At 47.3% G+C, this 21,237-nt stretch overlaps 1 long non-coding RNA gene across 1 annotated transcript; it reads right to left on the bottom strand.

The window, feature by feature from the left end:
- Window positions 1-16,961: 16,961 nt before the first annotated feature.
- LOC112401282 (uncharacterized) lies at window positions 16,962-19,559 on the bottom strand. Its single transcript, XR_003003557.1, has 3 exons — window positions 19,476-19,559; window positions 19,222-19,402; window positions 16,962-17,019 (listed from the first exon to the last, which is right to left on the bottom strand). It is a non-coding gene; the product is annotated as an uncharacterized LOC112401282 (long non-coding RNA).
- Window positions 19,560-21,237: the final 1,678 nt, after the last annotated feature.

Below are 21,237 nucleotides of genomic sequence, written 5' to 3'. Positions count from 1 at the left end.
TTCTTCCTTTTAAAAATGGTTCTTAGAGCAATATATACTAATTAAAAATTCAACAGAAATATATAAAGTAGGAAATGAAATGAAATACACTCTCCCCCCTATTCTTCCTTCTCAGAAATGACCACCATTAACATTTTGATACAGAGCCCTCCAGATGGATGGATGGATAAATCTTACTTCGATATTAAGTATTTCAGAGATTAATGTAATGAATATCCAAGAACGCACCATCCATCTTAAGAAATAAAACATTACAGACAAAATTGAAAGCCCTTGTGTCTCTTATATCATTCCCTTCCCCCCTCCCCCAGGTAACCTTTGTCTGGAAATTATTAACATTTTGATACCCCATTACATGTACTTGTAGTCATAAAACAACATAAAACATTGTTTTGTTCAGTGCTACCCGTTATAGGAACAGTATCATAGGATACGCAGTCTTCTGCCGCTTGCTTTTTCCCCTTCTGCATTGTTCGCGGATTCTGCATATAGCTACATTGTGACGGTGTTTTATTCTTTTTTAATGCAGTATCATATTAGTTACATTGTGACGCTGTGTTATTCTTTTTTTTAATGCAATATCATATTTTATGGTGTCATTATACCACAATTTATTTATACATTCTCCTGTAGAGAAATACTGGTGTTGTTTCTAATTTTTCCTTTTAGAAACAACGCTGCAGTGAACATTTTTGCATCCGTCTCCTTGTGTACATGGGCATAATTTTCTCCGGTATAGAGCTAGTTGGAATATCTGTGTATATATGAGTATCTTCCTCTTTACTGAATATTCACAAATGGCTCATCAACATGGCTGCCGTAAGGCTTCCCTGGTGGCGCAGTGATTGAGAATCTGCCTGCTAATTCAGGGAATATGGGTTCGAGCCCTGGTCTGGGAGGATCCCACATGCCGCGGAGCAGCTAGGCCCGTGAGCCACAACCACTGAGCCTGCGCGCGTCTGGAGCCTGTGCTCTGCAACAAGAGAGGCCGCGATAGTGAGAGGCCCGCGCACAGCGATGAAGAGTGCCCCCCCACCTGCCACAACTAGAGAAAGCCCTCGCACAGAAACAAAAACCCAACACAGCAAAAATAAATAAATTAATTAATTAATAAACCCCTCCCCCCAACATCTTCTAAAAAAAAAAAAAAATGGCTGCCATAATTTGTATTCCTGCCATCGAATGTTAATTAGTAGAATCACTTCAGAGAGCAATTTGGCAATAACCTCTGCTGTATGAAAGTTTGTGTTGTTCCACATTCTCCACCGTCAACATGCTGTTGTCAACATCAAACATTTTCTAATTGACTGGGTGTGAACTGATATTTCATGGTTGTATTCATTGCATTTCCATGATTACTAATGAAATTGAGAATCTTTCGTATGTTTACTGACCTTTCCTGTTTCCTCTTCTGTGAGTTGCCTTTTCATACTCTTTTGCCCAATTTCAATGGATAAATAGATAGATGGATGATAGGTAGAGAGAGATTTTAAAACAATTTTCAAAACAGCCCACCATAAAACATTTCCTGACATATAAGAAACATGTATAATCCATATTCTGTGTAATATTCTGAAACATACCTTCTATACTCTTACTACAATTTGTACATCTTACCAGGCTAGTACTTTTTCATGTTATTTTGCAATGGCATAATATGGGAACATTATGATTTATTAATCATTCCCCTATTGACAGACATTTAGATTGTTTTTATTTATTTCCAGTATAAATAGTGAATATTTTTGTAGCAATATATTTAGGTATAATCACAGCTGTTTCTATGGAAGATTGTCAATTCCCCATGAATCATAAGTAGTGATATATAAGAAAGAGGAAATTAGAATTCAATAAAAATTCAATGAAATAAATTCAACCTTAAATCTCTTCTAAACTTAAATCCTCCTCTTAAAAAAAAAAAAAGTTTAACAATTCAAAAAGTAACCTGTGAGTAACTACTTTGGAAATGTTTGGCAAAATCTACCAAAGTAAATGGGCACCTGGCTATGACTCAGCAATTCTATTCCTGGGTATCCACCCAACAAAAATAAGTTGATATATCCATGAAAAGACATGTATGAGGAGGTACACAGCAACTTCCTTCGTAAGTAACTTAAAATTGGATATGGCCCAAGTGTGTATTACCAATGGATATGTACGATAATGTGGATGGATCTGAAGACATCATCTTGAACTGAAAAGGCCAGACACAAAAGAGTGTATGCTCTATCACCTCGTTTATATGAATTTCAGGAACAGGTAAAACTAATCTATGGTATTAGAAATCAGGATAATGTTTATTTCTAGGGGTGAGAGTGTTGACAGGAGAGAGGCACAATGGAGCCCTCAGAGGTATCAGAAGTGTTCTCTATCTTGATCTGAGTCATGAATATATTTGTAAAAATTCATTGAGTTTCACCTTTAAGAGGTGTATACTTCAGGATGGACCTAGGGAGTATTGTGCTTAGTGAAATAAGTCAGAGAAAGACAAATACCCTGTTATCACTCATATGTGGAATCTAAAAAAGAAAACAAATCAAAGAAAACAAATGAAACAAAAGAAAACAGAAGCAGACTCACAGATGCAGAGAACAGACTAGTGGTCACCCGTAAGGAGAGGGACAGGAGCAGGGGCAAGAAAGGGGTAGAGGATTAAGAGATACAAACTACTATGTATAAAATAAATAAGCAATAAGGATATATTGTACAGCAAAGGGAAATACAGTCATTAGTTAGTAATAACTTTAAATGGAGTATTATCTGTAAAAATATTGACTCACTATATTGTACACCTGAAACTAATGTAATATAGTAAACCCGCTAGCCTTCGATTAAAAATTAATTAATTAATTTCAAAGAACACTATAATAGATGTCATTGCAGCTAAAAGAGAGAGAGAGAGAGAGATGTATACTTCAGATTTGTTATGCTACAATAACTTTCTTTTTCCCTTAAGGAAACAACCTTGTTATTTTAACTTACCGTTTGTTTGGGTTCAGCCTCAGGGCAAGGAAGGAAACTGAGTTTATTGAGAACCTGCTAACCAATATACTAAGGATTTTTATAAGTGTTTATAATTTTTCATTATGATTTTTAAAACTACCCCCATGACACAGGTATGACTGTCCCTTTGTCTACAGATGAGGAAACTGAGGCATGAAAAATGTAGGTAATGTGTCCAAGGTCATGGAGCCATTTCAGCTTGACTGATAACCGTTTGAATTGAAACTATAATAGCTGACTCTACGTGAGGCATTGTTCTAAATGCTTTCCATGTGTCACCTCATGTTATCTGCCGTGTGATTCTATGGGACTAGCACAATTATGTATCCCCATTTTACAGGCGGAGAAGTTGCAGCACAGTAAGTCACTTCCCTGAGTTTGCACAGCCAGTAACTGAAGGAACCACGATCTTCTCATTGCTGTATGACACGAGCCCCAGTTCCGAGTTTTCTAGCTCCGAAGCAGCGAGTGGAATTTGTCTCTTGCTGCACGACGCTGGGGATGCTCTCGCTTCAGTGATGTTGGCAGCTGTTTGCTTTGTTTCAAGATCTTCTGAAGGAAGCCTGTGTTATGTATTGACTTCTTTTTCACACTCACTCATCTGTTTAGAGAGTTGGAAAACAGACCCATTAAGCGTCAAAGCCCAAAGTTTCCCAGATAAATTAGCAGGCAGTTCTCCCCAAGGCAAAGGGGAGCAGGCGGGGGAGGGAGAGGCAGAAGTTCCACTGCTTGCCTCTGCCCAGAGCCAGGCCTCACCATCCCAGACCCCAGCAACCCCAGCACAGATGATAAACCAGCAGCAAGAGGCTTGTGGCCACGCGTTTGTTGCAGAATTGGCTCTTACCTCGGGACTACAATTTAATGGGAAATACAGCTTGATGGAGGTAAACTTTGGGGGGTTACTAAAAAGCGGTGATTTAAGTCAGCAGGACCAGTTAGCCATACTGGACAGAGGGTGAGTGGCAGAAACGGCTGTCTCACACGAGGGAGGAAAGAAGATGTCAAGAGGGGTGTCAGGAAAGGAGGGAAGATGCCTGACCCACCAACCAGTTTACTGTCCAACGAGCGATCCCATTACATAGCCCATCCTCCTTGGTGCTGCAATTTCCCAGCCACAGGGGTTCCATCTCAGGCCACAATCATCAGTGCCAGCTGATAAGTCATTTCCACAGAGGGAGGAAGAAACCCCCATCACTGTACATCCCCAGCCCTCAGACTCACTCATCAGAGTGAACCACAGATATGTGTCCCTTTCCCCGTCTCGGTAGGGTAGGTAGTTTCGCACGGGGTCCTTGGATGGAAGAAATCAGGCTGGGAGGAGAAGGAAGCAGAGCTCCAGGGCAGCCACGGGGATTCTGGGCTCACTAACAACAGCAATAATAAAAAGCTCCGCCAGCACATACTTAGAGCCTACTGTGTACCAGGCCCTTTACATACGTCACCTCTAATGCTCTCCATGACCCTACACGGGGAATATGTCAGCCCCATTTTGCAGAAGGGAGACCTGAGGCTCAAAGGAGATTAAGAAATCATTTGCCCCAAATTTTGGCCTGGCTAATTCCTAAGTTCCTCATTGTTAAGCCCACAGCATCCCTCTAAAGAGGAGGAAGGAAGAAAGGAAAGAGGAGATAGGGAGAGCAAATACATTGGCATAATGCTTTGTAGGTAGTAAGTGCTCATTGAGTATTGGCTTTATGTGCCCATTAGAACTGAGATTACTCCTGATCGTTTCCCCTGGAGAGGGGCCATTCTGAGCTCACCATTGTCTGGGGTCTCTCCTAGCCTGCACCAGTGACATTTCCAGGAGAAACAGTAGCTTTAAAGGAACACACAGGCCCTGAGGCTTCCCTGACGAAGGTCCAGTGTGGGAGAAGGCAGGGCGCCTAGAGGCCATTGCCAAAGCGGTGCAGGGCTGGGGAGCTTGAGTTTGGATCCAGCTTTGGGCTAAAGGCTGCTGAGGCTGAGGCTGCTGAAACGTGCAGGAAATGAGTTCTGCAGGTGGGTCAGCTCTGCTGGAGAAGGTGAGAAGTTTCCCCTGACTGGGAAGGGATTCATAAGGCCTGGAAGGCTTCTGCGTGTCCAGAATGGGCCCTGAGGACTCAGGTGCTGGAGATTTAAGGAAAGCCAGGCTCATGGACCGCCTCCGTGTAGACACACCCATTCAAAGTCCCTTCAGTCGGGGAGCAGGAGTGATTTTCAGTGATTATACGGGAAGAGGGTCAACCACAACTTCAGCCCAGCCCATCCCCAGAGGCAGGATTAGGCCCGCTTTGGATGGTGAGGCCAGGAGTCCTAGGGAAAGACTTTGCTCTAGTCCCCAAAGGCCAGCAGCCCAGAGGCCAGCACAATACCAGATTATTCCCTGGAGGTGAAAACAGGCTGTTCGATTCCTACAGTGTGAAGAAGGAAGCCCGTTGGGGGGCATCATATACTCTTAGTAGATGAAAGGAAACTCGGGCATCCCAAAACAGAGCTGGCAGGAAACATGGCTTCTGAACACAGAATCATTAATATGCATCATTTCCAAGTGATTACCTACAGCAAGGTCATCGATAGCCACAGAGCTACACCTATCTGGTCACTGGGGTAATTTTCAGTTCTGACCAGCTGGAGTCTGTACCCTGATTATACTAACTGTGCAAGCTTGGGCAAGACATCTGGTCTCACCGAGCCTCCTCATCTTCTCCCATAAACTGCCCTTATTTCCACTCCTCTCGGCAACTTGTAATGTTCACTTAGCTGCCTGAGCAAAACTCCTGGGCAAAATGGCGCAAGTGTCTCACTTTCCCTGTACCCATGCTTTGGGCCCAACAAGAGGTGGAGTCCATATCCCCACGCCTTGCATGAGGGCTGCCTTGGGACTGGTTTTGGTCAATGGCACATGGCTATGTGACCGTGGTCCATTCGTTTCATGTTTCCAATCACTCTCGGCACCTCTGCTCTTCCAAGCCCAGGCTAGCCTCTTGGAGCATGAAACATGAAGCAGCACTGAGTCCACCTGACACCTCAGACTTGTGAAAGAACCCATCCTGGACAGCAAAGCCACCTGCAGGCCCACAGCTAAACACAGACCAGTGAGTGAGTCCCCCAGTGAGCGGCTGGGTTTATGCAGCATCACTGGGGTCATAGATAACAGATACACTCCTCCGTATCCAATCAATCACCAAATCGATGCCCAGTTTTAAGAAGATGACATTGGAACCACGCCTCCTGATTCCAACCCCTATCTAGCTGTGCAAACTTGGGCAAGTTATTTAACTTCTTGGTGCCTCAGTTTCCATATCAAAAAAATGGTGTTGATGATGGAAGGACCTACCTCATAAAGTGGTCGTGATGATTAAATGAGTAAATAGTGTAAAATGCTTAGAACAGTCCCCGGCGCATAGTTAATGCTATATAAACATTTGCTCGGAATAGGATGCTGTCTGCTAAATACGTGATGAATCCATTTTTCTCTATCCTCCACTGATGTCATCCTAATCCAAGACATTTACTGGCTGCTTTTCTGCCCCCATCCTACTCCTGTTAATCCACTCTCTAGAAGGAAGCCAGAGAAATCTTCCCAAAGTGGAGACCCAGTTATGTCATACTTGGATTAACACGCTCCAGTGCTGTCCCTTTGTCCTTGGGGTAGTTTGAACTCCCCAGATGACCACAGGGGCTGCATGGACCCACCCCTGTTTAATTCTCTGGCTTCCTCTTCCCCGGTTCCCCACGCTTGTCATCAGTAATAATAAGAGTAACGGGAGCCGTACTGAGCACTTCCTCTGTGCCAGGCCTGATCCTAAGCACGGTGTTACATTCTATCACTGGATGCTCAGGATTGTGACCACATTGTGTGATAGATATTGTAACCCCTATTTTACAGATCAGGAAACTGAGGCTTGACTTGGCCAGAATCACCCAGCCAGCAGCAGAGAAAGTATACAAAGCCCGCCCCTGCTTTCCCGGCTTTAGGAGCCAGGCTGCTCTGAGAGGATACTTTCAAAGAGTTAGAAACCCTTGAGGAGGCAAAGCTCCTTTCTGCTCTGCCCTTGGCTTTGAGCCCAGGCTCCACTTGGGTCTCACTCCAGGAGGCATATGAGGGTGAGGAAACATCCTTGTCATCCGTCATGGTCACGGATTTTCATTCCGGAAAGTGCAAGGAAGCTGGCAGAGAGTGAGGAATTGCAAAGGGCAGCAGCAGCCTGGCTGGAATGGCAGTGCCTTGCTGACCCCCAGCATCTCAGCCGAGCACCAAGCTGGCCTGCGACTTATTTTCCCATGCACCTTGCAGCCTGATTCGTAATAGGCATTCAGCGCCACAGGTCACGTAATTAAAACAATGCTTACAGAGAGCTGACTGTGTGCCAGGCAAATTCCTGAAGCATATTACATATATGGGCAACTTGATACTGACAATAGGCCCGGGAGGTGGGTACTGTCACTGTCTCTATTTTATAGATGAGAAACTGAGGGTCAGAAATGATAGAACATTTCCTTGGGCTCAGATTCAGACCCGGGAAGTCTGGCTCTAGAATCTGTGCTCTTCACCAATGCACCACACTACTGTCTGGAGTGAGTCCAAAACAAGTTCTTCCCAAAGGGCTCCACTGAGAAGCCCAAGGGGGTGGGGGTGGGAGGGGGTCCCAAGGAGGAAGAAAGCACCTGGGCTTTGAGAAGAGCCATACAGAGAGGACCAGAAGCCCAGAGGCTTCAGTGGGGCACAGAGATTATTACTGTCACCAGGACCTACTGCTCTTCTACCTCGGGTCACGGGAAGAATGGTAATCCCTTGCCTCTAGGCCTAGTCATGGCCAATGAGATGTGAGCAAGCTCAACTCTGCAGCCATCACTTCCCCTGACGTGAAGAACTCTGGAAGCTTCGTGTGGAGATGCCACTGGTACCAGTTGAGTCCCTGAGTGACAAACCACGTGGAGTAGAGTCCCCCTCCTCCCCAGCCCCAGTTTCCACACCAAGCCACGTCAAACATGAAGTGTGAGTGAGTAATAAACCTTTGCTTGAGGACAATGACGTGCGACATTGGGGGCTATTTGTTACTACATCATAACCTAGCCTCTGCTGACTGGTACAAGCGGGACAGTCATGTAAGAAAGAAGGCAATTTCAGCTCTCTCCTACTCTGACAAACTTCAGGGGTTACATGTGGCAGGGAGGGAGGAGAAGGGGGAGGATTCTCGGAAACTGCCAGGTCTTGTTACTTATATTTCACTGGGAATAGTGTGTTCTTTCTGCAGATGAGCAGACAGATCTTTCCAATCTGACCGGAACATGATCCAAATGTTAAAATTAGAGACAAAACTTAGCAGCAGAGAAAAACATCAAAACATGATCCTTTGCTTCTGTGGTAACTCCCCGGGGAGAGGGAGGGGAAAGATGGCAGCAACGTTTGGTTCAAATGTGCTGCTGATTTGGCAGAACCAGGATAAACATCTGCCTTCCACTCCACCACCCACCTGTGCTGCTCTGAACCTCTGTCTGACCAAAATCTGGTCTCCTTTGCCCACCAAGTCTGCTTCACAAATACATTTCAGGTTATTCCTTCCAAAACTTAATCAAGTCCCAGAGATCTGCTGATATCACAGTCTGGAGACACTAATATTTTGACCCTTAGTTCAATCTCCTTAGTGGAGAGAGGGGCCCTAAGTCTTCTCTCCACACCACCTAGTCTCCCAAGGGTTCCCCAGCACCCTTCCTCAAGCCAGGTTAGATCTCCCGAGCCCCTGCTTCCCAGCCACAGTCAGGGGCCCTGAACACTGATACCAAAGAGAGGGTCCACGTTGTACAACCACCCAGACATGAGAGATAAGACCTAGAGGCTTGTGGAAGCTGAAGGAGATTTGTATTGGGGTTGAATTCAGGTTTGATGTGAGATTCTGGCAGGTGCTGGGCCATCAACCCTTTAATAATTTGGTCCCAACTAGCTGAGCATCCATGGAACCACCAACTGCTTCTGAAAGCTGCCAATTCAGAGGGAGGGAGAGGCAGAGCTCTCCTGAAAAGGGTCATCTCTGGAAAGTCATTGCACAGGCAGAGACACGGGATGCCTCACCATTTACTCCCTCTCTCTTCCCAGTTCTTCTTAGCTTCTGGGGACGGTGGAAAGTGAAGGCAGTCCAAGGCAAAGAATCAAGGGAATCAGGAGGTGGGGGGGCAGGAGGGGATGCAGAGGAACCTCTGCTCTGCTGCAGGCTTTGGATGCAGTGCTACCCTCCAGGCTGCAGGTGTCCACCTGAAAATTGGACTCAGGCACTGATGCCCCAACTTCAGGCATTCCTGCTCCAGATTCATGATTTTGCCCTTTCCATGCACTGGTATTTACCTACTCTGGCTTAGTTAAGTGTATTTCAAAAGGAAAGTGAATCAAGTGGATATTTGGAAATGGAAAGCCAGTATTCTCTGTCCTCAATAAAAGGCAACCTTAAGAGTAAATACGACATTTTAAACTAATACTATTCAAGTCTGCTTCAATGCTCTTACCTACCACAACCTCTGTGCCTGAAGCCTGCTCTGCTTTGTTTTTTGGTGTTTTTGTTGTGGGAAGACACACACAATATACCATTTACCATTTTCACCATTTTTATGTGTCCAATTAGTTCAGCGGCATTGTGCCTTACTGCTGTGCACCTATTACCAGCCTTCATTTCTAGAACTTCTTTCATCTTCCCAAACTGAAACTCCATATCCATTAAATAGAAGCTCCCCATCCCCCCTCCTCCCAGCCCTATTTTCTGTCTTTATAATCTGTCTTTGTTTAAAGGGAGATTAAAAAGAGTGGGAGAAGTGTTAAGGAGATATTAGCACCAAACTGAGGCTCTCTTTTTTACTTAATTACAATTGAAAGAGGATTGAAAAGCAACGCAGTCCATGCTATGAAATTCTATGTCACAATGTCGCCCAGTGCCTCTCCTTGCAGGACCTAAACCCTTGGTATTCATCCCACAGTTGCAAACACTGCATCAGTGGTCCCTGGGTTTCTCTTCTAGATCAGTGGTCTCCTGACAAGCACACAATAAAATCAGAATCTAAGTCACCAGCGGGCAAAGGGAGGAGAACCACACCTCTAAAGGAACCATGATTTCATTTACTGCTCCCAACAATGCTGAGAAAAATTATTCCCATTTTCCCAAAGAGGAAACTATAGCTCGTCCAGGCAGTAACTTACCCAAAGTGACACAAGTAGCCCATGCCAGGGCTTTTTGATCCAACGATAAGCCTCTGTCCTTCCCACCCCATCATACTGATCTCCATGGGCAAGTTTCAGCAGAAATCAAGCCAGAGATTGTGAACAGTGACAGGGACCATCAGTAGAGGGGCTGCTGGGCTGCTCTGTAAACACAGTCCTCACTCAGTAAGACTCGTAAGCAGTTCAACATCAACCAGAATGGTGCGTGCCAGGGTAAGGCTCTACCTGGTGCACAAGTACTGCTGTCACTCTCTGGCCATGGGGCCACCAAGCTGGCCCTTTAGTGCATGCGCACAGGAGAGACTGGCCGCCAGAGGATGGGGGTGCGGCGAGGTGTGTACCCTGCCCGCCCTGCTCCTTCCTGGTCCTTCACACCTGCAGACAGCTGTGCATGCTCACTCGGCATTTGGGGCTTTCTGTCCTGCAGGATTCTGATGCAGATGGATTTGACACAAGCACAGAGCAGCTCCCGCCCAGCTGAGCTCCCCTGTTTGCAGACTGTTTCCTGCATCCTCCCTGGACTGCTTACCTTTCATCTTTTGTGTTTGTTTAAATAACAGTCAGGTAGAGACCTCAGTTCAATATCTTCCGAGAGGTCAGGATTGGAAGTGTTTCCCTTCGCTGCGCCCCACCCCCGACAGCAGGTTCTGTGTTTGCAGTGGCTTCCAGGTCAGTTCTTTGGCCGGTCTCCACTGCTTCACAAGTCTGGGATGGATCCATATGAATAAAGCTTGCACATTAATAGGACTCTCATGCATTTCCAGGCTGAGGGATGCAGCCAGGTTCCCGGCCTGACCCTTCAGCAGCCTGTAGCCACGTTATTACCAATGCCCTTCCCCTCCCCAGCGTGGGATGGCTTGCATGCACTGGCCCCAGAGACCTCACACACACACAAACATCTCAAAAGAGTTGATCTCGTTCTTATTTTGAAAAATTTACCATTGCCTTCTATTCATCTTTTTGGAGGAGAGCTTTCCTTACTATCATGAAGCTGATTTTATAAAAATGAGTCTAAGATCTATGTTTTGCCCAAAATGAGCTCACTGCCAGATATCGAGAGAAGTGTTCTCTACCAAGAAGTCAGGAGATGAAGGGGTGGATGAACGTAGCCCCCAGGAGAGGGAAACAGGAGTCAGGCTCCCGTCTGAAGGCCTGGTGTGCCTGGTATAGATGGGGCATGGGACTATCTGTCTGCAGGTGTCTAGATACAGGGAGAGCCTCCTTCACTGCACTCCGGGGCCACAGTGGCCACATAACTATGCCCTGGAGGTTATGAGCAGGGACCCTGGAGAAAAACAGGCCTGAGTCCAACCACAGTACCCCCTCTTGGGCCTCTCTGAGCCTCAGTTTCCCCAACCTTCCTGCAAAGTCCTTAGCCTAATTCTGGACACAAAGTAATCATGGGATACAATGGCAGACATGATCAGATGTCTTCCTCCCACCACCCACCCTGCCCTCTCTTGTTAGCCAAGAGATCTGACTTTGCTCAGGGTGGCCCTGGGCCCAGCACTCCACCGATCACGGCAGGCTGGCTGCTAGAGCATTGCACTCCAGCGTACCTTGCGGCCAGAGGTGGTCACGTGACTTCAGTCTGACCAAGGGCCAGAAGGGGACGTGTGCCGCCAGCTGTCTGGAAAGCTCTTCCTGCTTTAGCCCCTTCCCTTCCTCGACCTTTAATCTGGTGGCCATTTTGTGAGCATTTTGTGAAAGGTCCTTAAGAGTGAAAGGCCAGCGTGCCGAGAACAGCAGAAGGGAAGATAAAAAGGGCCCGGGTCCTCTATGATGTGGTTGGGCTCCTGGCCCAAACTGGAGCTGCCCTCCTCCAGACCTCTCACAGTGGAATACGATTAAATGGGCACATTGCTTCAGCCTGTTGCTCGGGTCTTATACTTGGCCCAGCTATTTGCAGCCTAAAGCATTTTCACCCATTGTTCCCAGACTTACCCATATTTACCTTCCTGCCTGGGGACCGGGGAAGAACCCTAGCAAAATGGACTTCCAAAGGAAGATACGCTACACTTTTAAGATAATTATTTTCATGACTCAGTAGTTTCAGTGGTTCTAAGATACCAGCCTTCAAAACCTAGAGTAGGGCTTCCCTGCTGGCGCAGTGGTTGAGAGTCCGCCTGCCGATGCAGGGAACGCGGGTTTGTGTCCCGGTCCGGGAAGATCCCACATGCCGCGGAGTGGCTGGGCCCGTGAGCCGTGGCCACTGAGCCTGCGCGTCCGGAGCCTGTGCTCCGCAACGGGAGAGGCCACAACAATGAGAGGCCTGCGTACCGCAAAAAAAAAAAAAAACCCTAGAGTAATCCCCAGCCTGGGCTGTGACAACCGAGCAGAGGTGGACAAGCTCTGGGCGTCTGTGTGGGAAGCTGGCCTCCTACCCACCACAATCTGCTCCAGATGCCTCTGGCCCCGTGAGCTGGGGCAAGCCCCTTACCCCTCCCTCTATATGTCTCTGTTTCCTTGACTGTAAAAATGGGACTCATGACACCTATTTCACAAAGTTGCTGACAAGACCCTTCTCCAGATAGGGCCCTTCTAAAGCAGAAATCAGCTCCCTGCCTACACCCCTGGGTCCAAAGGCCCTCCTCACGTAGCACCTGCCGACTTCCTCAGCCTTATCCCTTGCCACTCACACGTACCACTCTAAAGCCCAGCCACATTGAACTCTCGCAGCTGCTGGGACACACCATGCTCTCTCCTCCATGCCTTGACAAACACTGTCCCCCCTGCCTGGAAATGCTCATTCCCCTGCCCATCACCTGGCTGGTCCCTGCTCCACTTAAACCCCAGCTTAAAAGTCACTTGCTCCTGGGAGCTTTCCTTGCCCATACGCGCGTGCGCACGCACACACACACACACACACACCTTTCTTTTTTTTTTTTTTTTGCGGTACGCGGGCCTCTCACTGTTGCGGCCTCCCCCGGTGCAGAGCACAGGCTCCGGACGCGCAGGCTCAGCGGCCACGGCTCACGGGCCCAGCCGCTCTGTGGCATGTGGGATCTTCCCGGACCGGGGCACGAACCCGTGTCCCCTGCATTGGCAGGCGGACTCTCAACCACTGCGCCACCAGGGAAGCCCATACACACCTTTTTTAAGGAACTCTGCTATCCATTATCTACTCGACAGCTGCCTTCCCCATGGCCTGTGTGATGTCTAGGGGCAGAGATCAGATCCCCAGGCTCACCACTGTACCTCTAGCATCTAGCAGAGGCCTGATACACAGTAGGCACTTCATAAATAAGTTTATAAAAGGAATGAGCTCTCACAGGAAGTAATACATGTAAAGAATTAAGCACAGTCCCAGGCACTTGACAGGCACGCAGTAAGTTCCCATCTACTATGAGCACCCCAGCGGTGGTAAAGCACCCCTCCCATGAAGCAATCCTTCTTGGGTCTGAATTCCAGCTGAGTGACTTATGAACTGCGTGACCCTGGGTTAGTCACTTAACCTCTCTGAGCCTCAGTTTCCTCATCTGTCAATGAGAATCCTAGGAATCACAACCTCATAGAATTCTTGTGACAATTAAATACACTGATAAAAATAAAGTAGCAGTACAGAGTGAGTGCTAGCTATGATGATGATGATCACAATTGCTATTATGCCAGAGCTATCCAAATGAGGCTAGAGCAGGCCAGCCCCCCGGGGAGCCCCTCGCCCGGGTCTCCGCCATCATCCAGATTCTGCCGCCTCCACGGCTGCCCGCTCCGCCCCCAGTCAGGAAGGCCCACCTACCCAACCCAAGCCTTGCCCTCCGCCTGCCCCCAGGCTTCCTGCCCGTCCACCAGCGCTCACAGACGCACCCGCCTGATTGATAAAGTTCCTATCTGGTCATTTACGACCTGGCTGCTGAAGAGGCAGCTCCTGCCAGCTCGCAAAGCAATTAATCTGCAAACAAGCTGGGCAACAGCAGGCCTGGGCATTGCAGTCTCGGGCCGTGGCAGCTCCAGAGAGCAGATAAGGCTGTGGTCGGCTATTTATTGTACATTTTAATTAAGTGCTTGTTAACGACAGTTATTTTAACAGTCATAAAATTACTGTTGTAATACATTTTGTTGGAGGGAGAATGGAGGGGCCGCAGGACTTTATGAAAGCAACCACAGATTGCCTTCACTTTAAATCAAAGAATAAATTCTGAAGAGGAGGGACGGTACCATGGTCCAGGCCGAGACGCTAATGGTTATTTAATGCCCTCATCACTGTTTGTAAGTCCCGAGCATACGGTGCGGACACAACAGCCTCCAAACCCTCTTTAACACTTATTTGAGATGACAGGAAAAATGAAACCATTTGTGCTTTCAATGGAAAAGCAATCATTGGTACATTATATTCGCCTTGCCCTATCATGCTAATGCATGGTAAAAATGTCACCAAATGTATTTAAGGGCCTGATGGACTGTTACCATTGGATCCCTGGTACTGGACTGATTAATAAAAATCTTCAATTTGTATGTAAATGCAGCGAGGCCTCATATCATCCACATACCTGCACCCAGAGAAAATAATAAACTGAAGTTTAATGCAGCAATTATCAGCATTTATGGAACTCTTAAAGCAGTGGCGGCCCTCAGAAGCAGGTGTGGAGGGAGATGGCTGGGGATGGGCGAAGGTGCTCCTTCTGGGATGCCTGGGCTTCTCCCAGGGGCCAGCGTTGGCTAAGCTGGTCATGTCACACCATGGCACCGGGCTCCGATCTGAGGGGTGAGCCAGGTGGAGGCTGAATTGTGGCTGCTGGCAAGGAGATGTGCCCGGAAGTGGCTTCTGTCCCACTAATCTCCCCATCTCAGGACATGTGTCTGTGACTTTCCCTACTTTGATTCGTAAGAACCCTAGGGAGTGTCGGACCACCTGCTGGGCTGAGCCAAGTGTGGGGATGAGAAAGAGATGCACCACATATTTGCAGGAACTTGATACCAGGGGACAAATGGCAACAGTGACAAGAACAGCCACTTACTACCTTGTCCTATATCAGGCAGGGAGCTACGTACTTTACATAGTATCTTTTTTTTTTTTTTTTTGCGGTACGCGGGCCTCTCACTGTTGTGGCCTCTCCCGTTGCGGAGCACAGGCTGCGGACGCGCAGGCTCAGCGGCCATGGCTCGCGGGCCTAGCCGCTCCACGGCATGTGGGATCTTCCCGGAATGGGGCACGAACCCGTGTCCCCTGCATCAGCAGGCGGACTCTCAACCACTGCGCCACCAGGGAAGCCCACATAGTATCTTTATTCCCATAATGTCTGTGCCAGAGACTGGCTCACTGGTCATCACACCCACTTCCTCTTCCTCCTGGACACACAGATAAACTTCATTTCTCAGACTCCCTTGCAGGTAAGTGTAGTCATGTGCGTTAGTTCAGGTTGGCTGAGTAGACACCTTGTGAGCAGATTAAACATGCAAGGGTTTCACTGGGGGAGGGAGAAGAAGGAAGCAGAGAGAGCTTTCAGGCCACATGAGGGTCTGACGCCTGTGGGAATAAAGTTAGGAAAACGGAGGATCTCGTAGGACAAGTCTCAGACTGCATCACACCTCCAAGAAAGTTTCTGCCAGGTCAAAGGGAGGTCTTCAAGCTCGAGTTGCCCACTGGAGGAGTCCCTGATCTTACCAGAATGGGCCTAGCTGAAGACTTCTGCCATGATTAGTCTTTGGCTGGGAACAGCCCAGGAGAAACATGGGCTCCCTCCACCGGGATGTGATGGTAAATCCGGAAAGACAGCAGCTGGGGCCGCCTACATTCCCCACATCAGGAGCCCTGAAAGGTGCAGCTTCATGGCTGCCACACCACGTGGCTGAGTTCCAGCCAATGGAATGTGGGCAGGACTGATGTGTATAAACCCTCCCACGGGTGATCCTCCATGCTTACTTCTCCTCGTCCACGTGATACACACAAGTATGGGAACCTTGGAGCCATGTGTTAAAGAACCAAAGATGGAAGAAACCTGCCTCATCCCTTGCAGAAGAGCTACCCACCAATCAGAAACACCCATTTAAGATGCTACTTGATTGAGAAATAATCTTCCATGTGTTAAGCCACTGAGATTAGTGATTCCTATTACAGCAGTTAGGTTAAGTATGAACCAAAGGAATATCACATTCTCATAAAGCAAGTATTCTGATCTCCAGTTTTCAGGTGAGAAAAGCCAATCTAGAGAGGTAAGTGACTTACCCAAACTTATACACTCTGGATGTGGCAGAGCTGGGATTTGAATCCAGGTCTATCTGATTCTAGACACTATTTCCCCTCAGGATTGGCTGGGAACACATAGACCAGGAATATGAAAATATTTGAGGCACCCATGTGCCTTCCAGACATTAAAATGCTCCATTCCCCACTCTCCAGGGTCCCCCTGAAAAAGGAAAGAGAATGAGCCCCTAAAGGAGCTTTGGCAGGGTGGGAGTCTGTGAACTTGAGAGCAAGGAAAGGGTGGCAGGTATGTGTTTGGGGCGTCTCCCACTGTCTCCCCACTTGCTCCTCTGTCTTCAGGGCTCATGACAGCCAGTGACAGAAAACCTCATGAGCATAAATCAGTATAATTATTTTGGAGCACAATTGGACAATATCTACCGTCATTTTAAATATAGGTTCTCTTTAAGCCAGCAAGTCCATTTCTAAGAACTTACCCCATAAGAATGCTGGCACCAGGGCTTCCCTGGTGGTGCAGTGGTTGAGAGTCCGCCTGCTGATGTAGGGGACACGGGTTTGTGCCCTGGTCTGGGAAGATCCCACATGCCGCAAAGCGGCTGGGCCCGTGAGCCATGGCCGCTGAGCCTGCACGTCCGGAGCCTGTGCTCCGCAACGGGAGAGGCCACAGCAGTGAGAGGCCCGCGTACTGCAAAAAAAAAAAAAAAAAGAATGCTAGCACCAGGGTGCAAATAATGTTTGCACACAGACTTACTGCACGTTATTTTATAGTATCAAACTTCTAACTATAACCCAAGCGTTCATAAATAGGATCTTAGTTATATAAAGTTTTATATATTCTCTTATTGATATATGAAGCAGCTACTAAAAAGAATGGGATAGAACTATAAGGACTGCCCCGGGAAAATATATATTAAATGGGAAAAAGTTACAGAACGTTATTATAATATGATTCCATTTTTTATAATAAAAATTGTTATCTTTGTTAAAACATGGGAAAGAGTATGGAGAAATGTTCACCAAACTGTTAGGAAGAGTTCCAGCTGAAGGGGCAGGAATCTGATATCCAAAAGAACTATCATTTCCTATGCTATACATTTTTGTGATGTCGTGATTGTTTATGACAAGCAAGGATTACTTCTCCAATCAGGATGAAATTTTTTAAGTATTTTTTTAAGAATGCTGGGTAGATGCCGTGACACCAGGAACAACATAGTGAAGGAGTGGGAAGTGAGACAGAGGAGGAGGAAAGCCCACAAAAGGTGGATAAATGGGTGGGTTGCTACTGTGGGCACCTTGGACTAGACCTCTCCTGGGACTTTCTGAGAGTGTGTGCAGAGTGCGTCAGAGCTGTCCCACCAAGGGGACAGGAAGCTGGGCCATTTCTCCACCACTTCCTCTCTTTCTCTCAGTGGCTGCTGCTCCTAGAGGCGTTAACAGATGTTTAATGCAGCAATTATCAGCACTGAGGCAACTCAAAGCGGTGGCAGCCCTTGGAAGCCTATTCCACCCAAAGACTGAGATGCTCCTTCTGCCAGAAAGAGACTTCAGGCAGGAAAGGCAGGAGCTCAAGGTAGAAAGCCATGGTCCACGGAGGCTGCAGGTGACCTCTGAGGTAGACAGTGAGGACGTGGGTGGGATACAAACAGCCTCTGCTACAACGTGTTCTCCTGCATTCCACCATGTCCTACAGGGTTCCGAGCCCATGCTAGGGACCCAGGAAACAAACACGTGGTGAATCCAACTAAATACATATATATATATATATATATATAAAATATTATATGTAGACATTTTGACTAGCCTAGGAACACCTCTTCCCCAATAAAAGAGTTTTTAACCCTTTCTCTCAATTCCCAGTAATCTTCAGGACTCCAGAACAAAGACACTAATAATATAACAAAAGAAGCCAATGACCATGCTTGGGAAGCCATGATTACATGCCAAGTACCTGCCATACATGATCTAACCCAGTCTTCATTGCCCACCTGTGAGGTGCAGGCTCTAGGTAACAGTTATGGTCTTGGCTGTGGTCTGGCCTATTGGTCGTACCCAACAGGCAGGTTGAGCTTGTGTTTAAGGTACGGGCAGGGCAGTAGCACCCAAAATTAGAGAACAGAACGAAGGCATTCGCTAGACGCTATTTCAGAAATCATGGAGGTAGGCTTTAGAACTCAGCCTTTGTTGAGTTCTCTTATGTTTTCAGTACTGGCTGCATGCAGAATTACATTCCTGTGTCTCCTTCAGAGCTTTGGGCTTCTAAAGCTCTATGGGGCACTTCCTGGCCCTCCCACCGCTACTCTGACCACAACCGTGGAGGCTGGCTCCATGTCGGTTTCTGCCAGGTCCCTGCAGTTACAAGCAGACAGCCCTTGCCTTGACTCTGCCATATTCCTCTCATTTCCTGTCCTGGGACTTCTCTGACAGTGTGGGGCTTCTCGGGCATCCAGGAGCCCAGTATTCACCAGGCTTGTGCATCCCCCAAATACCACGGGCCTCTCTTGACCAACAGGGGTGGAGACTGATGGTAAAAAGCTCCCCCTTTCATTCCCTGGGGAGACAGTGCTGAGACGCGGTCCATGATGCTTCCCTGTATTGGTTTTCCCACCCTCCTCATTTCACCCCTGCTGCTCCCTGGGATTTTCCCAAATAAACTACCTCCTCGCCAGCTTTTGCCTGAGAATCTGCTTTTCAGGGAGGCCAGGCGAAGACAAGGCTTTAATCAGAAATAATCAGTTCCCAAAGGGTTAGAGGTTTGAACTGGGATTTTTAAGTAGAAAGTAGAAATAGCTTGGCAGAGAGAAATGGGACCAGAGACCCCAGAAAGACAGGGAGAAAAATTAAGCCAAAAGAGAGAGGGGAAAAAAACCAAAAAAACCCCTCAATTTACCAGTTAGCCCACTGCTTTTCTCTCTTTCAAAGTTCCAAATTGCCTTCACTTTCTCAGAATTCCAATCAAGGCTATTCCAGAGGAAGCAATTTCTGCCCGTGCATGGTCTCCCCACCTCCTGATCCAGAAGAAGATCTCAACATGTTCGCTCAAAGAACCCCAGCGGACATCAGCAATTTAACTGGAAAAAGAAAAATAAATTCTAACTGCAGGTCACTGCAGCATGTTCCATCTGACACAAAGGGTTCACTCACCTTCGGGACCCTAAAGAGAATGTAGCCAGGACACGGCGGGGAGTTTGTGACAAAGGAGGAGACAGCCAGGTCTCTACAGCAAATAGCCACTCACACAAGCCAGTGGGGCAACGGCAGAAACACACAACACTTCTCCTTTTCCCCAGTGACACACAGACAATAATAAAATAAGACGTTTCCCCCAGATTTCAAAATTAATCAACTTTAAAGATCTCCTGGCTTCCTGAGCCACTGGCTCTGTCAACCAGAGCCACTGCTGGCCCTTCTTATCAAGGATGCAGTGAAGATGGGTCTTGGTCATGCATGCCTGCTCCCAGTGGGAGGTTGGGGGCTCACTGCTCTTGGTCACCACCAATGTCACCACACCACAAATTCAGGGCATAAGCAAGAGATGGGGTTACTGACTGAGGCAACCACAGCCCCCAGATTAGCAACAAAAGTTCTCAGGGGAAACTGAATCCTGTCATCTCTTTCCTGGGGCAGAAGGGGAGCAAGATTTTGATTTTTGACTTTTGTGGATTTTTTTGGTGGTGAAATACACAGAGCAGAAATTGACCATCATAACCATTTTAAGTGCACAGTTCAGTGGCATTAAGTACATTCATACTGTTGTGTGACCATCCCCGCCAGCCATCTGCAGGACTCTTTTCTTCTTGGAAAAATGAATGTCTGTATTCATTAAACACTAACTCCTCATTTCTCGTCCCCCAGCCCCTGGTAACCACCACTTTGCTTTCTGTCTCTACGATTTTGATTACTCCAAGTACCTCGTATAAGTGGAATCATACAGTAGTTGTCTTTTGGGGACTGGTTTATCTCACTCAGCATAATGTCTTGAAGGCTCACCCATGTTGTACTATGTGTCAGAACTTCCTTCCTTTTTAAGGCTGAATCATATTCCATTGTATGTACCTACATTTTGCTGACCCTTTCATCCATCATGGGCATGTGAGTGGTTTCCACCTCTTGCCGATGGGAGTAATGCTGCTATGAACATACGTGTACAAATATCTTTGACATTCTACTTTCAATTCTTTGGGGCATATGGGGAAGGGACATTTTTGTAACTACACGTGGCCCCATGCTAAGCCGGAAGGCAGGAGGCAGAGCCGGCGTTATAAACATGGAGTTTGCTGTGAGAACTGGCTTCCAGTCCGGATGCCACCTGCTACTCTACATACAGCAAAATAGTTCACACTTGTTGGCCACTTACCATATGAAAACATTCTTCTCAGCTCTTCTACATATGGTATTAGCTTCCGTAATCTTCACAGCAATTCTATACGGTAGGTACTATTATTAACCCTTTTCACAGAGGAAGAGGGTGCATAGCAGCTAAGCAGTTTACCTAGATCCAAGTAAGTCCTAGAGCCAAGATTTGAATTCAGGAAGTCTGGTTCCAGAGCCCATAAAATGATAATGTAATGAGAAGAAAAAGGAGAAGGAGAACGTAGAGAAGGAGAAAAAAGAGGAGGGAAGGGGAGGAGGGGAGAGGAAGGGGAGGGGGAGGAGGGAGAGAGGAAGGGGAGGGGGAAGGGGAGGAGGAATAAGAAGAAGGGGAACAGAGAGGAGGAGGGGAGGGGAGGAGGGGGAAAATGGTGCCAATGTTGAGGACTCAAGGGAAACTGAGTCCAGTCACTTCTTCCCTGGGGCAGAAGAGGGCCAACATTTTTTTTCATGTTGGTGAAAGACATTTCAGGATGGTGACGGTGATGACTTAGCCAACCCTTATTAGTGCTCTGTGTCAGGCACTGTGAGAGCA

The sequence above is a fragment of the Neophocaena asiaeorientalis genome, unplaced genomic scaffold (genome assembly GCF_003031525.2).
Source record: "Neophocaena asiaeorientalis asiaeorientalis breed wild unplaced genomic scaffold, Neophocaena_asiaeorientalis_V1.1 scaffold438, whole genome shotgun sequence".
Taxonomy (NCBI): domain Eukaryota; kingdom Metazoa; phylum Chordata; class Mammalia; order Artiodactyla; family Phocoenidae; genus Neophocaena; species Neophocaena asiaeorientalis.
Note: the sequence above shows the minus strand (reverse complement) of the source record. Positions and strands in the feature narration are given on the sequence as shown.